Raw genomic sequence first — 17449 nt, 5'->3', positions numbered from 1 at the left:
GCAAGAATTGACAAAGTATCTTCATGGGAACATTATTAATCAACATTTGTCACCGAGCACCACATATTAAGAAGAGGTAGCTATTAAGTAGAGCTAAATTAGGTCTGACACGCTGCCTGGGTTAGTGGGTATTAACTATAAGAATAGTTTGACATAGATAAGGTAGACAGTCAGAACGTTTTACCCTTGGTGTGAATATCAAAGACTAGCAGGCATAGCTTGAAGATGAAAAGGGCACAGTTTGAAGGAGATGTACAGGACAAATTTTGCGCACAGGAGGTGGTGGGTGGTGCTTGGAATGCACTGCCAGAGGTGATGGTGGAAACAACTACGATAGTGGCATCATGTTTGGGCACAGATTGTGGGCCTGTTCCTAAGCTGTACTTTTCTTTGTTCAGTTAGAAGTGGAGAGGCTGTAAGATCAATGTCTGGAATTCCAGAACTTGGGGTTTAGGCAGATGAAGGCACCCCTGCCCAAGATGAAGCAATATGGACCAGGAATGAGCTAAAGGCCAGACCCGCAGCAACTCCAAGGAGGTGCAAGCAGTTGTAGAGCTGGAGAAGGTTAAAAAAGGGGTGAGGTTATTAAGAGAATTGAACACAAGATTACGAACTTTAAAATTGTGGCTTTGCTGAACTGGACACTATCAAACAGCATTGTGCTGGATGAAGGTGATGGTGCAAGCGAGGATCCAGTTAGCAGTTTTATCAGGATGTTGGCAATACTCAAGGGCCTGAGCTATAGGGAGAGATTGGGCAAGTTAGGACTTTATTCCCTGGGGTAACAGAAGGTTAAAGGATGACCTTATGGAGGTGTACAAAATCAATTGATAGGGTGAATGCCTATCAATGAGAGGAATTAATAGGCTGAGTCTTTTATCCAGAATAGGGGAATCAAGAACCAGAAGACATATCTTTAAGGTGAGAGGGGTAAGATTTAATGTGAATCTGAGGGAGCAATGCTTTTACTCAGAGTGCCAGTTATATGGAGCAAGCTGCCAGAGGAGGTAGTTGAGGCTGGTACAATAACAGCACTGAAATGATACTTGGATGAATTAATTAATTCTTTATTGTCACAAGTGTCAAGTCACAGTGAAATTCTTTGCTTGCATACCCAAGGTCACCACATAAAGGGCGCCGACAGAGTTACAAAGTATCCGACGCCAGGTCCATCTTTGTCGGGTCCTCCATTGTTCCTCCCCCCGGCTGTGGTGTCCTCACCCCCACATGGCCCGTGCTCGTCCGTCGGTCGGTGCCCTCATCGACCGCCGCACTGACGTCTCCACGATCGCCACCAGGTCTCCACCGGATGCCTCCGCCGACCCAGAGAGCGGCCATGGGTTCAGCCGATCCACGGGGCTCTGACTCCGAACCAGAGCCGGATTTACCACTAGGCTTTGTAGGCTGAAGCCTAGGGCCTTGAAATCTTAGGGGCCTCCGGCCAAGGCAGGACTCGAAATTAACGGTTGCCCCACTTGCCCGGGTGCCAATGGCCACCTAACGTCCTGCCGGGAATCCTAAAAGTTGTGTAATTTTGCCCGGGAAGCACCCGGGACACCTGCCGTTCAACTCTGAGCGAGTTTCCCTCTCTGCCTTTCTCTGTCACTTTCCATTTCCGTCCGCCATCCGTATCCAGAGGCCGCCGGGTCTCCACTCTTGACTCTTGACTTGGACTTAAGCAAAAAAGGGTTCTTGGGGGAAAAAAGAGCTACCTTAAATCTCTCTGCTCGCTCCTCATCCACCGGCACGGCCGGCCGCCTTGCACATGCGCACTGCTTCGGCCAGCACATCCTCCCCCCTGCACATGCGCACAACCACGGCCAGCACATCATCGGCCGCCCTGCGCATGCGCACTGCCACGGCAACTGGTCGGTGCTGGGCACTTTCTCCCTCGCTTTGAATTGTGGGAGATCTGGCCGCCATTGCTGTCCGGTCGCCACCTCGCCGCTACCGCTGAAAACCAACGCAGAATCACTCGCTGGAGCTGGAGTAACTCCCTGGAGTAACTCTTGCTTCTTGGTTCCTGGTCCTCCAAAAATATTCTAAATGGAATTTAAACTGGAGGTGGTCGAGGGTCCATCACCAAACTCCAAACTCTGAACAATAACAGCTTATTGCATTTTATCTGTTTATTTATTGTGTATATATATGGTCTATGGTATATGAACTTTTATCTCCTGTTCTGTATTATGTTTACATATTCTGTTGTGCTGCAGCAAGCAAGAATTTCATTGTACTATCTGGGTCACATGACAATAAAACTCTTGACTCTTGACTTGGACTTAAGCAAAAAAGGGTTCTTGGGAAAAAAGAGCTACCTTAAATTTAGTTGCATCTGGTTGGGTAACTATGGTAGGGTGAAGACTATTCCATGCTTTAATTGTGCGGGGGAACTCCATGGTGCAGCCAGCAACTCTGGGTAGAAGAAATTGGGTGACGTTTCGGGTAGAGACCCTTCTTTAGACTCCCTCTGGTTTTAGTGTTTTTAGTTTAATTTAAAGATACAGCGTGGAAACAGGCCCTTCGGCCCACCGAGTCCACGCCAACCACCGATCACCCGTACACTAGTTCTATCCCACACATTAGTGGAGTAAGTCAAGAGTCAAGAGTGTTTTATTCTCTCACGTCCCAGTTAGAACAATGAAATCCTTACTTGCAGCAGCACAACAGAATATGTAAACATAGTACTCTGTAAACAATATTATAAACAAGAAAACAAAACGGTGTTTATAAATGAATATATAACTATATATATATATATATGTGTATATATATATGTGTATATATATATACACATACACATATATATACACATATATACATACATATATATATATATATATATATATATATATATATACTAGACCAAGTGCAGACCCGTTAGGTCTGTTCCCCCAACGTGCGGTTGTGGGGGGGGGGGAGGCGGCATGCAGCGTAACACACACTAACTATCCCCCCCCCCCGCATTCACGTTAATTACCCCCCTTGATATTATATTAATATTATTAATTTTCTCCTTTTACCCCATAACCGCCCGATCTACTGACGCATAGCCCCCAACTTGCAGTCATATCTAGAGGGGGGGGGGGGGGGGGCGGGGGTAGAGAGTGAGGGCAGAGAGAGAAGGGGCAGAGACAGAGAGAAAGACAGATACACAGAGAGAGGGGCAAGAGGGAGAGGGGGTGGAGGGGAGAAGAGGGAGGGTGAGAGAGAGGAGAGAGAAAGAGAGGGGAGAGAGAGAGAGGGGGGGAGGGGGGGGAGAGGAGAGGGGGGGAGAGGGGAGGGGGGGGAGAGGAGGGAGGAGGAGGAGAGGGGGGGAGAGGAGTGGGGAGAGGAGGAGCGGGGGGGGCAGGAGAGGGGGGGAGAGGGAAAGGGGGGGGAGAGAAAGGGGGAGGAGAGGAAATGGGGGGGAGAGTAGAGGGGGGGAGAGGAGAGGGGGGGGAGAGAGAGGAGGGGGGGAGAGGAGAGGGGGACGAGGAGAGGAGAGGAGAGGGGGGAGAGTGGAGAGGGGGGGAGAGGAGAGGGGGGGAGAGGAGGGGGGAGAGGAGAGGGGGAGGAGAGGAGAGGAGGAGGGGGAGAGGAGAGGAGAGGGGGGGGGGGAGAGAGGAGGAGTGGGGGGAGAGGAGAGGGGGGAGAGGGGAGGAGAGGGGGGAGCGGACGAGAGGGGGGGATAGGAGTGGACGGGGGGGAGGAGAGGAGAGGGGGGGAGGGAGAGGGGTGGGGAGAGGAGAGGGGGAGAGGAGAGGAGAGGGGGGGAGAGGAGATGAGGGGGGAGAGGAGAGGAGAGAGGGGGCAGAGGAGAGAGGGGGAGAGGAGAGGGGGGGAGAGGGGGAGGAGAGGAGAGGAGAGTGGGGGGATGGGGGAGAGAGGTGGGGGAGAGACGGAGGGGAGAGAGAGAGAGAGAGAAGGGAGAGAGACAGGGGGGCAGATGAGTAGAGAAGAAGAGAGAGGGATAGGAAGAGAGAGAGAGGTGGGGAGAGAGAGGTGGGGAGAGAGAGAGAGAGTGCTTTTTTACTTCAACCCAAACACCCCAAACAACCATTTGCAGGCAGTGCTTTTTTACTTCAAACTAACCATATTTTCATTTTCAAACCACATTAAGGGTACTCACAGTTGTGTAGACATTTGTTCAGTGGCATTCAGAGCTCAGATTGATCTCCATCTTGATGAGAGACTGATTGAGGCACACCACTTCCTGGTTTTATAGTCCCTCCCCCTCCCTCCACAGGGGCAGCAGAGCGAATGGTGATGTTTTTAAAAACATTAATTTCTCTCTGATTTTTCATCGATGGGAAAAATACTCTGGTCCAGGAAGGCAGACGTGGGCTCTGATCGAGGTGGCCAAAAATGATGGCCGTAGGTTGCGGCGTTCTCTCGGAAATCGCAGCACAGTGGACCAAAAGCGGTCAAGATCAGACTTTTAGTAATATATATATATATACACACACACATACAATTTCCTTCCTGGGATTAATAAAATTCTATCGTATAGTATCATGTGTGTAGGAAGGAACTGCAGATGCTGGTTTAAACTGAAGATAGACAAAAAAGCTGTGGAGTAATTCAACAGATCAAACAGAATCTCTGGACAAAAGGAAAATATTATGTTTTGGGTTGGGTCTGAAATAGGTTCCTGCACACCTTTGGTATGTGGAAGGAAACAAGAGCACCTGGAGAAAACCCATGCGATCAAAAGGAAAAGGAGCAACATCCATACAGACAGCACACATATTCAGGATCAATTCCGGGTCTCTGGCACCTTTAGGCAAGCAGCTTTATGGCCAATGTACTGCCCCATAGTCTGAATCTGAATTAAAACATACAGTAGCTGTAAAGGGGGACATAGGTAACTTGGAGATTTACAACTGAAAATGGATATTTTCACTTTTTTTTAGTAACCAAAGTTATCAAGTATAATTTTTTGTGTGTTGGAAAACAAAATTATAGTGGCACAGCTGGTAGAATTGCTGTCTCACACACCAGAGATCTGTGTTCGATCGTCTCCTCGGGCACTGTCTGTGTAATTGCACATTCTCCCTGCAAGCGTGTTTCCTCCCACATCCCAAAGACGCATTGGCTTTGTCGGTTAACTTGTCCTTGTAAAATTGCCCCTAATTGGTAGGGAGTGGGTGAGGGAAAGTGGGATAACAGAACGTGTGATTGGGTGGACAAAAATGTTGGAGAAAATCAGCGGGCGAGGCAACATCTATGGAGCGAAGGAAATGGCGACGTTTCGGGTCGAGAACCTTCTTCAAGTGATGTGAGGGTGGGGGGGGGAAGGAAGAAGAAAGGAAGAGGCGGAGACAATGGGCTGAGGGAAAGCTGGGGAAGGGGAGGAGAAAGCAGGGACTACCTGACATTGGAGAAGTCAATGTTCATACCGCTGGGGTGTTAACTGCCAAGCAAAATATGAGGTGCTGCCTCCTCCAATTTACGGTGGGCCTCGCTCTGGCCATGGAAGAGGCCAGGGAGTTACAGACCAGGGAGTTACAGAGGGAAACCAACAGGGGAGGAGATGGGCAGATGTGGCCAGTGGTGGGATCCCATGGTAGACATAAAAGCTGGAGAAACTCAGCGGGGTAATGCAGCATCTATGGAGCGAGCGAATAGGCGACGTTCGGGTCGAGACCCTTCTTCAGATTGATGTCGGGGGGGGGGGGGGAGGACACGAAAAAGAAAGGAAGACAGCGGAGGACAGTAGGCTGTGGGAGATCTGGGAATGGGAGGGGAAGGAGGGAGAAAGCAAGGACTATCTGAAATTAGAGAAGCCAATGTTCATACTACCCAAGCAAATATGAGGTGCTGCTCCTCCATATGTGATGGGCTCACTCTGGCCATGGAGGAGGCCCGGATTCGGAATGGAAGGGAGTTGAAGTTTGAGCCACCGGGAGATCAAGTTGGTTATTGCGAACTGAGTGGAGGTGTTGTGCAAAGCAATCGCCAAGCCTGCGCTTGGTCTCACTGAGATTGATCATACGTTGAATAATCCAACCACATTTTTGTTTGGAAGTGGAAAGAAATAATAGAAATTGCATTCATTGCAAGGTGTAAAAGAGTTGAGATATTGTATTATAATTTTTGCGCATGTCATTGTGGTATATCATGTCTTGATTGGTGAATATGTTTAGTTTGTGACTTTATTTGAAGGAGAAATAATATGTGAATGCTTCATTGAGCATAATTCCGACTGGTAACTACGCACTTTGTCCGAGCACATTAGCGCACGTGTCATGCAAGGCTTCTTAAATGACCACCTAAACTGTCATTTGGCCATCTAAAAAGCTGCCAAGGTTGTCCGGCTGACAACAGAGAAAAAAGTTAAGTGAGAGCCCTGCAAGGTGTATAATATGTTTTACTCTGTCATAGGCCTTTCTGTATCATATGCTGTCACAATGCACTGTAGTCTCTAAACAACCCTTCAGTAATTTTCCTTGCCCTTCAATCAGAACAATAGTGTTTTAAGTCAATAACTCGACACTAGCACTGGCAATAAATAAAAAAATAAAAAACGCAGCTTTCCAGCCCCTTATCTCATTAGCCACGCTCGGCTGCAAATCGGTGTCAATCTGGTGGACCATCTTCCTCTAGTCGTGGGGGTGGGGGATTGGGAGGGGCCTCACAAGTGGAACAGCCTAGGGCCTCTCTTCATCTAAATCCGGCACTGCCCCGAACCGTGAGGCCTGGGCTCTCCGACCCGTGAGGCTCCAGCTCCAGCTCTGACCTGCGTTGCTCCGGCCCCGGCTTCTCTGTGGCCTCCTGGGAGACGTCTGTCGTGTCGGCCTCCTGGGTACCCTCTGGTCTGTACAGCACTTTGGTCAACGTGGGTTGTTTTAAAATGTACTTTATAAATACATTTGATTTGATTTGATTTGATTTGATATAGGAAAGGTTTATAGGGATATGGCCAATAGCTGGGCAAATGGGACTAGCTTAGATAGGGCATCTTGGTCAGCATGGATGAGTTGGGCTAAAGGGCCTGCTTCATGCTGTTTGACTCCATGACTCTAAGTTTTACAAAAGAAGGAGAGCAGGAGAGCTTTGAAATAACAAAGTTTGGCAGTAATTAAGGCAAACAGGCAGACTGGCCATCTGTAATTTCTGGTAAATGCCTGAAGATTCAATGCAATTGAGGACTTATGGACTGGTCTTCATGCAGAAATTAAATGAAACAGCAAATGTAATCATTGCTAAGATAACGGGCATTTTATCCATTTCTTGTTTTGTATAAATTTGTTGGTGATTCATTTAACACTGCTGTGTTGCTAAATCACATGAAGTCTTTAATTTCAAAGGCACTTCATCAGTGATTTCTGTTGAATAACCTGATTAATTAGAAAATTAACTGATAAACTTTGACAGCATGACCTTGAACATGCTGCCTCAAATGCATGCAATTAAATATTTAAATAAGAACCCAAACAAAGGGTGAGCTGAGAAAATCAAGAAAATATCAAAATCTCTTGAAAATAAATATGTGAAAGTAATGCATTTACATAAAGTGCTGGAGGAACTCAGGGGGAAAGGCAGCATCTGTGCCTGACCCACTGAGATCCTCCAGCCCTTTGTGTTTAGCTCAAGATTTCATTAGACATATTTCCTTGTATGTTGGGCGGTTGTTAGGCAGCCGGTAACATCTGTACCAATTTAGTGGATTTGCTTATAAAGATACTGATCGGAAATTGAGAAGACATTCTCCAATATATAGATTATCAGGGACTGTGGAGCAGGGGACTGCAGATGCTGGTTTATCAGGGACTATTGTTCTGTGTATTGAAAATGCTTTCTGGAACACAAAGCTTTTTTTTCCAATGTAAAATGATGGACAACTTTATTCTGCAGTTTCAGAGCTATGTTCCTTGTTTACAAGCTGAAGGACTAGAACAAAACCTTCACAATTAACCAGCTCACACCGAATCCTTTCAACATGTTAAAACAGTTGCAATGGTTGTGCAATGAGTCTTAAACATGGTTGCTGGAGGGAGGCAAATATAAAGGCTAAACGTTTGAGCATAGGGAAGAAAGAAGAACTAAAGTTTTGATAATCCAGAACATTGTCATTTGTTATAGACACGGTGAATGAATGGCTTGCTTATTTTCCAGCCCAGGAAGCAATATATTGAGGGACAGATGATCTGCAAGGTATTTTAAAATTCAATTTATATGTACAATTTTTTCAAGGTGGATAGTGGTAGCAGCTTTTTAATTGATTTTAAAAGGCCTCAAAGGATCTAGCTGGAATGTTTATTGATCTTGTTGCTACATTTTCAAACAAAATATTTGGTTCGGGATTGGTTCTGGGGCAAGTTTTATCCACCGTTTTAAAATACAAGTAATGGAATTAATATGGCAATGACTTGAAAGCTAGGAGATTCTGAATCAGTTTTGCTGGGTTTAGCATTTCACCCTTTAATACACAAGGGACTAAATTATCCAATTAATTAAGAAAAATAAAATTCTACTGAAGGATGATACAGTGTTCAGTCTACTCACCAGACGAGCTAATTAAGTGCTGTTTGTTCAGTGCACCTAAAAATATATTTATACTGAAAAGAACATTTAACATGACTATATTACATTATGTCTGCTGCTTTTTTTGAAGGCTATGGTTTTTGAAGGCTGCATTAGTTGGTCATATTCCACGAGGTAACATGAGCTGGTGATATATAGCGTCTGGTCATGTGGTACAAATTCAAATGTAGTTTTCTTGACCATATAAAGTGAGACAATGGTTCCATTCCGATTGTGCAAAAATATATAAAACAAGAATATTTCATTAACTAAGCAAAGAAAGGAATGAGGGAAAAAAAGGAGAAAATTAAGGTGAGGAAATTAGATTTCGCTAGACGTGAAGGGTAACTTACTAACATTATCTAACATTATACTGATAATCAATAGTAATACTATTGCATTCCATGTTCAACTCAGAAACGTAATGATTGGATCTTTAACTTGTATTTTGCTGACCTTTGATGCTCAGCATCTAGACTGTTAGACATAAATTATTTTGACAAGCTTACTTCCTGGTAGATGGGTCCCAACTATAAACAAAATAGAACATAATCTCACTATCTAGGGAGTTATATTAAGTAAATGCGGGGTCTATAGAAATGGAATTCATCTTAGAACTCTAATGCCATCTATTGATTTACCGACAACACCACTATTGTTGGCCAAATTATGGGCGGTGATGGATCAGCATACAGGAGTGAGATAGAACAGGCTCTCGCTCAATGTCAACAAAACCAATGACTTCAGAAAGGGTGCGTTGGAAGTCCACGTGCCAGTTTCCATTGGTGGGTCAGCAGTAGAGAGAGATAGCAGCTTCAAATTCCGGGCTGTTTATGTCTCAGATCGCCTATTTTGGCCCCAGCACATTAATGTGGCATTAAGAAGGCATTGAGAACGCATGCCAATAGACAATAGACAATAGGTGCAGGAGTAGGCCATTTGACCCTTCACATTCAATGTGATCATGGCTGATCATCCCCAATCAGTACCCCGTTCCTGCCTTCTCCCCATATCCCCTGACTCCGCTATTTTTAAGAGCCCTATCTAGCTCTCTCTTGAAAGCATCCAGAGAACCTGCCTCCAAGGCCCTCTGAGGCAGAGAATTCCACAGACTCACCACTCTCTGTGAGAAAAAGTGTTTCCTCGTCTCCGTTCTAAATGGCTTACTCCTTATTCTTAAACTGTGGCCCCTGGTTCTGGACTCCCCCAACATCGGGAACATGTTTCCTGCCTCTAGCGTGTCCAAGCCCTTAACAATCTTATATGTTTCAATGAGATACCCTCTCATCCTTCTAAACTCCAGAGTGTACAAGCCCAGCTGCTCCATTCTCTCAGCATATGACAGTCCGCAATCCAGGGAATTAACCTTGTAAACCTACGCTGCACTCCCTCAATAGCAAGAATGTCCTTCCTCAAATTACGGGACCAAAACTGCACACAATACTCCAGGTGTGGTCTCACTAGGGCTCTGTACAACTGCAAAGGACCTCTTTGCTCCTATATTTGATTCCTCTTGTTATAAAGGCCAACATGACATTGGCTTTCTTCACTGCCTGCTGTACCTGCATGCTTACTTTCATAGACTGATGTACAAGGACCCCCAGATCCCATTGTACTCCCCTTTTCCCAACTTGACGCCATTTAGATAGTAATCTGCCTTCCTGTTTTTGCTACCAAAGTGGATAACCTCACATTTATCCGCATTAAACTTCATCTGCCATGCATCTGCCCACTCCCCCAACCTGTCCAAGTCACCCTGCATTCTCATAGCATCCTCCTCACAGTTCACACTGCCACCCAGCTTTGTGTCATCTGCAAATTTGCTAATGTTACTTTGAATCCCTTCATCCAAATCATTGATGTATATTGTAAATAGCTGCGGTCCCAGCACCGAGCCTTGCGGTACCCCACTAGTCACTGCCTGCCATTCTGAAAGGGACCCGTTAATCCCTACTCTTTGTTTCCTGTCTGCCAACCACTTCTCTATCCATGTCAGCACTCTACCCCCAATACCATGTGCCCTAATTTTGCCCACTAATCTCCTATGTGGGACCTTATCAAATGCTTTCTGAAAGTCCAGGTACACTACATCCACTGGCTCTCCCTTGTCCATTTTCCTAGTTACATCTTCAAAAAATTCCAGAAGATTAGTCAAGCATGATTTCCCCTTTGTAAATCCATGCTGACTCGGACCGATCCTGTTACTGCTATCCAAATGTGCGGCTATCTCATCTTTTATAATTGACTCCAGCATCTTCCCCACCACTGATGTCAGGCTAACTGGTCTATAATTCCCCATTTTCTCTCTCCCGCCTTTCTTAAAAAGTGGGATAACATTAGCTACCCTCCAATCCACAGGAACTGATCCTGAGTCTATAGAACATTGGAAAATTATCACCAATGCATCCATGATTTCTAGAACCACTTCCTGTACCCTGGGATGCAGACCATCAGGCCATGGGGATTTATCAGCCTTCAGTCCCATCAGTCTATCCAACACCATTTCCTGCCTAATGTGGATTTCCATCAGTTCCTCCGTCATCCCAGATCCTCTGGCCACTACTATATCAGGAAGATTGTTTGTGACCTCCTTAGTGAAGACAGATCCAATGTACCTGTTCAACTCATCTGCAATTTCCTTGTTCCCCATAATAAATTTACCTTTTTCGGTCTTCAAGGGTCCAACTTTGGTCTTAACTAATTTTTTCCTCTTCACATAACTAAAGAAGCTTTTACTATCCTGCTTTATATTCTTGGCTAGCTTACCTTCGTACCTCATCTTTTCTCTCCGTATTGTCTTTTTGGTTATCTTCTGTTGTTCTTTAAACATTACCCAATCCTCTTGCTTGCTGCTCATCTTTGCTACGTTGTACTTCTTCGCTTTAATTTTTATACTGCCCCTGACGTCCCTTGTCAGCCATGGTCGTTCCTTTCTCCCCTTGGAATCTTTCTTCCTCCTAGGAATGAACTGATCCTGCACCTTCTGTATTATTCCTAGAAACACCTGCCATTTTTGTTCCACTGTCATCCCTGCTAGTGTATCTTTCCAGTCAACTTTGGCCAGCTCCTCCTTCATGGCCCCATAGTTCCCTTTATTCAACTGCAACACTGACACCTCCGATCTACCCTTCTCCCTCTCCAATTGTAGATTAAACCTGATCATGTTATGGTCACTGCCTCCTAATGGCTCATTAACCTCGAGGTCCTTTATCAAATCCGGTTCATTACATAACACTAAATCCAGAATTGCCTTCTCACTGGTAGGCTCCAATACAAATTGCTCTAAGAAACCATCACGAAGGCACTCTACAAAGTCCCTTTCTTGGGGTCCAGTACCAACCTGATTTTCCCAGTTTACCTGCATGTTGAAATCTCCAATAACAACCACAGCATTACTTTTACTACATGCCAATTTTAACTCCTGATTCAACTTGCGCCCTTTGTCCAGGCTATTGTTTGGGGGCCTGTAGATTAGTCCCATTAGTCCCATCTTTTTACCCTTACAATTCCTTAGTTCTATCCATACTGACTCCACATCTCCTGTTTCAATGTCACCCCTTGCAAGGGACTGAATTTTATTCCTCACCAACAGGGCAACCCTACCCCCTCTGTCCACCTGTCTGTCTTTTCGATAGGAGGTATAACCTTGAATATTCAGTTCCCAGCCCTGGCCCTCTTGCAGCCATGTCTCAGTAATTCCCACAACATCATACTTGCCAGTTTCTAACTGAGCCTCAAGCTCGTCCACTTTATCCCTTATACTTCGCGCATTCATATACAGCACTTTGACCTCCGTATTTACTTCCCCCCTCGCAATTGGCCCTGACCTTACTCTGTTGTCCGTTCTCGAGCTTTCCTTCCCATTAATTCGAGAATCTTTTGTCATTTTTTCTGTAGCCACTTCCCCTTCAACTCCATCTTTATACTCCCAATTTGTCAATCCCTCCCCCCCACTATTTAGTTTAAACCCACACGTGTAGCCCTAGCAAACCTGCCTGCCAGAATGTCGGCCCCCCTCCAGTTAAGGGGTAACCCGTCCCTTTTGTACAGGTCACCCCTACCCCAGAAGAGATCCCAGTTGTCTATACATCTAAATCTTTGCTCCCTGCTCCAGCCCCTCAGCCACACATTCAGATCCCCCATCTCCCTGTTCCTGTCCTCACTAGCACGAGGTACTGGAAGCAATCCAGAGATAACCACCCTAGAAGTCCGGCATTTCAGTCTTCACACAACTCTCTGTTGGAGAACCTCCTTCCTCTTCTTCCCGATGTCATTTGTGCCTACGTGTACAACTACTGCCGGCTGTTCACCTTCTCTCTCTCTCTTGAGGATGTTCTGAATTCGGCTTGTGACATCCTGAATCCTGGCACCAGGGAGGCAACAGACCATCCTCGCATCTCGTCTGCCACCACAGAATCTCCTGTCCACACCTCGGACAATGGAGTCGCCCACCACTAGGGCTCTGCCCGACGTCAGTCTCGCCGGTCGAGTCCCATCTCTAGGATTGGAGCCACCGACATGTCCGCTGCTCGGACTGGAAACATTGTCTCCCCGGACTGTTCCCAAGAGGGCGTACCTGGTTTCATTAGGCACAGCCACCCGAGTCCTCTGTACTCCATGATTTCCACCCTTTCTCTCCGTCACACACCTTGGTTCTTCCCGTAACCTCGGCGTGACTACCTCACTGTAGGATCACCTACAAAATCCTGATCCTCACCTACAAAGCCCTCCACCATCTGGCCCCCCCATATCTCACTGACCTCCTCTCCCCCTACCAACCCTCACGGTCCCTCAGATCCACAGCAGCCGGTCTCCTCTCCATCCACAAGTCCAACCTCCGCAGTTTTGGGGACAGAGCCTTCTCCAGGGCAGCTCCCAGGCTCTGGAACTCCCTCCCCCAACTGATCCGCAATTCCGTGTCCCTCACCATCTTCCAGTCCCGCCTCAAGACCCATCTCTTCACCTCTGCCTATCCTTAGCCCCACGTCCCCCTCCCTTTTCATCTGTGCATTAATTGCCTCATATTGTGTTTTGTATTGAATTCTGTCTTTACTTTGTGTACTAGTCATGTCTTTACTATTTATTTCATTCCCCTTACATGTTTTTCCTCTACCTGCTAAATTTTTGTAAGGTGTCCTTGAGACTCTTGAAAGGTGCCCATAAATAAAATTTATTATTATTATTATTAGGTCCTGTCCAGGAAACTCTCGTTTTCCCGGATGGCCCTGAGGTCATCCAGCTGCTTCTCCAGTGCCCCAACACGGTCCTTTAGGAGCTGAAGCTGGACGCACTTGCCACAGCTGTGGCAGCCAAAGGTTCCATCTGTGTCCCTGGGCTCCCACATTCTGCAAGCCTCGCACTGTCTCATCTGCCCCGACATGTGCTCCCTCACTGCCATCTTGCTTATATTGCTGATTTACCAATTTACAAAACAAATTCCTCAGTTTAAACTGTTTTCCCCCTCTGACTCACTTCTAACTCTCCTCCCACTCGGGCAAGAGCCAATCAGTGTTGTCTCCTGCTTCTCTTTGTTGCTGTTGCTTCAAAATCCACGGGAGCTCTGAGTTCTCTACTTTCTGCCAGAGCCTCTACTTTCTTGGAAGTTTAAAGATTTAACTGATTTGGAACATCACTAAATGTTCTAACAAACTTTTACAGATTCATTATAGAAAGTATCCTGACTGGTTGTATCATGGCCTGGTGCAGCAATTCTAACACACAGGAATCAAGAGCCTGCAAAGAGTGGTGAACTCAGCCCAGTCCATCACAGACACAGCCCTCCCCATCGTCAAAAGCATCGACATGAGGCGATGCCTCAAGAAAGCGGCATCTATGATCCCCACCATCTTCTCACTGCTGCCATCGGGCAGGAGGTACAGGAGCCTCACGTCTCACACCACCAGGGTTAGGAACAGCTACATTCCCACAACCAACAGGTTCTGGAGCAGACTTGTACAACCCAACCTACCAACCTACCTAAGGTCTATTAACCCTCCTCTACCTTGGCCATGGAACACTGTGGACTATATTGACCCGAAACGTCATCCATTCCTTTTATCCAGAGATGCTGCCTGTTCTGCTGAGTTACTCCAGCATTTTGTGACTATCTTCGGTGTAAGCCAGCATCTGCGGTTCCTTCCTATACTATGGACTACCTCTTGCATTATTATACATAATTACACGTTTTGTAATTGTGTTTTGTTTTTGACTATGCAAAAAACAAGATTTTCATTTTCACTGTCGTAAAATGTATGTATAATTGATGTTATTGTGCATTCTCTGAGTCTATGATGCAGCTGCAAAGGGGATTTTCATTGTGCCTGTGCATGTTAGTTTGTCAATACACTTGGCTTGAGTTGAAGCAAATAACTGTGTGCACAACATTCACTTCTCTCTTTGTCTCTCCCACCCATTATCACTCCTCTCCCAAAAGGTTCCTGAAAAGCAGCTCTGCTCGAATGCTACACCACTCCTTTCCCCTCCATTGTCCCCAATTCCCTGATTGCCCTTACATCCCCCTCTTTCCACTCTCTCATCCCTTTTAACTTTATTCACCCCCCCCTCCAGCTTTACATTTCACTTCTCCTCTCCTTGTCCGACACCCTTTCACCTTCAACCATTGTTACTTCTTCCATCCATCTGCCAAACAAACTCTTTCACCTGTACCCACCTATCACTTGCCATGTTTTGACCCAATTCTACTTCTCTTTTCCAGTTTTCTCCGCTCCACACCTATCAATCTGAATAAGGGTTCCGACCCGAAACGTTGTCTATCTATTCCCTCCACAGATGCTATCTGACGCGCTGACTTCCTCCAGCACTTTGTGCTTTGTTCAAGCTTCCAGCATCTGCAGTTTCTTTTGTCTCTGCTGGAATGTTAGCTGGTTATGGGCAGCACTTGGAGAGAGCACTAATGTAACTTTTGGGTTGCCAGCAATGACAATAAACAAGCCTTATACGGGGAGACTCCAGCCTAGTCTAGGCAAATTGGCAACCAAAATCCACCATAGTATTTGGCCACCCCCAATTTTGAAAATAAGACTTTCCACATCTCCAAGGTCTACCCACAGCTCAATTGGAAGTGTGTGCCATGTTTTAGTTTGTATGCAAGAATGCAGCAAAAACAGGTTTCTGCGTGTTTTCTTTCTGAAGACATGGGAAAGGAACATTTCCTATCCAGTCATGTCTCACATGGGCAAAGAGCAAGCAAGCTTTTAAAGGACTTTCCTTGAAAAGCATTATACAATGTACTCCCATATATGACACAATTGGTTTTATTTTCTTTGCCTCTTCCTTCCACTTGGCTTGAATTACCTTCATAAAAGGGGTATTTTCTCCATGCTGTTCCAAGCAGACATGCCATTGCAAAGCAAAGAGTTTGCTTGCAAAACCAAAACTCCTCTCCTTATTCAGAAACATTTAAGAATTGATAGATGACTGAATTTCACTGCATGTATTTTACATTTCTGGAGACTCATTTAAAAATAATGAAAGAACATTTTCCTCAAAATTCAACAATACTCCCCCCTCTATATATGAAGACAAAAGGGCATGAACAAGCACTCTTTGGTAACCCCAAAAAAATTGAAGCTTTGTAGGTATGTTACAATACTTACCTTCAGCGGCGCTGCAATTCTGCCACTGGCCGTGTGCGCGGTTTTGGCGCGTTTGAGGTTAAACGCGGTTATCTCCGACCTGGTCCTGGATTATATTTGGTTGGAGTGCAAGTTTATGCAAAAGAATCGTTCTGATGGCCGTTCTGTGTGTTTTTAAAAAAAATTTGCCCGACAAGTTAATCGCTGGAGTGATTTTAAAATCAGCTTCTGAAGCCGTCAACGCAGACAATGGGGCTGGATTTTACGTAGGGGACAGGTAAAAAAAAAGTAGTTTATTTTATGTATACAAAGCAATGAATACAAAGGCCGAATCAGCTAATTTAATATCATACTTGTATAGCATCATTCTAAATATAGAAATACCATCATCCGACGGAATTAGAAGAGACTGGGAACAAGAACTAGCTATAAAAATTTCGAAAGAGAGGTGGGATAAACATTTGCTATATGTGCATAAATGTTCGATTAACGTAAGACACACTCTAATTCAATTTAAAATCTTACATAGATTATATTACTCAAAAACTAAAATAAGTAAACTTTTTCCTAACATCTCCCCTATTTGTGATAAATGTCTATCCCAAGAAGCTACTAATAGCGCACTCATTTGTTTTTTGTATAAACATTCAAAAAGTTTGGACTGAAATTTTTGAAATCTTCACAAAATTATTTAAAATAACATTGATACCAAAAGCAGAATTGATTATTTTTGGAACAATGGAAGGCAGCCCTGAACTAACTGTGTTTCAAAAGAATCTATTTAATTATGGGTTAATAACGGTAAAAAAACATACTTAAATTCTGGAAAAACGCCCCTATACCAACAATAAATATGTGGATTTCAAATATGTTCGAAACATTACACCTGGAAGATATGAGACTCCTTCTTGCAGGCAAATCAGACCACTTCCAAAATACTTGGTCTGCATTTATCGACTTACTACAAGTATAAGGTGCAACAGTACTCTGAAAAGAAATGGTTTCAGGATCTGGTAAGGGGGGATGAAAAATAAGAAGTTGGTATATCCCTTTCTGCTCTGTCTTCTTAATAGAGCTTTTGTTTCTTTTTCTCTTTTTTCTTTTCTACGGCCTAGTTCTTAACTTTTTTCTCTAACTCTTTGCGTAATGGGTCTTTTTTCTTGATCACTTTTTCACACAATCACGACTCTTTCTCACTTTCTTTACTTTTTTCTCTTTTTAAAGCTTAAAAAATGAAGTGGTACAAGAAATGTAATAAGTTATATTTGGCTTGTATTATTGTAATGTACTTTACCTCTAATAAATAAAATGATAAAAAAATAAATAAATAAAAGTGTTTCTTAAGA

Source organism: Amblyraja radiata, chromosome 26, assembly GCF_010909765.2.
Source record: "Amblyraja radiata isolate CabotCenter1 chromosome 26, sAmbRad1.1.pri, whole genome shotgun sequence".
Classification (NCBI taxonomy): Eukaryota; Metazoa; Chordata; class Chondrichthyes; order Rajiformes; family Rajidae; genus Amblyraja; species Amblyraja radiata.
The sequence above is the reverse complement of the archived record's forward strand: the minus strand, read 5'-3'. Positions refer to the sequence as shown.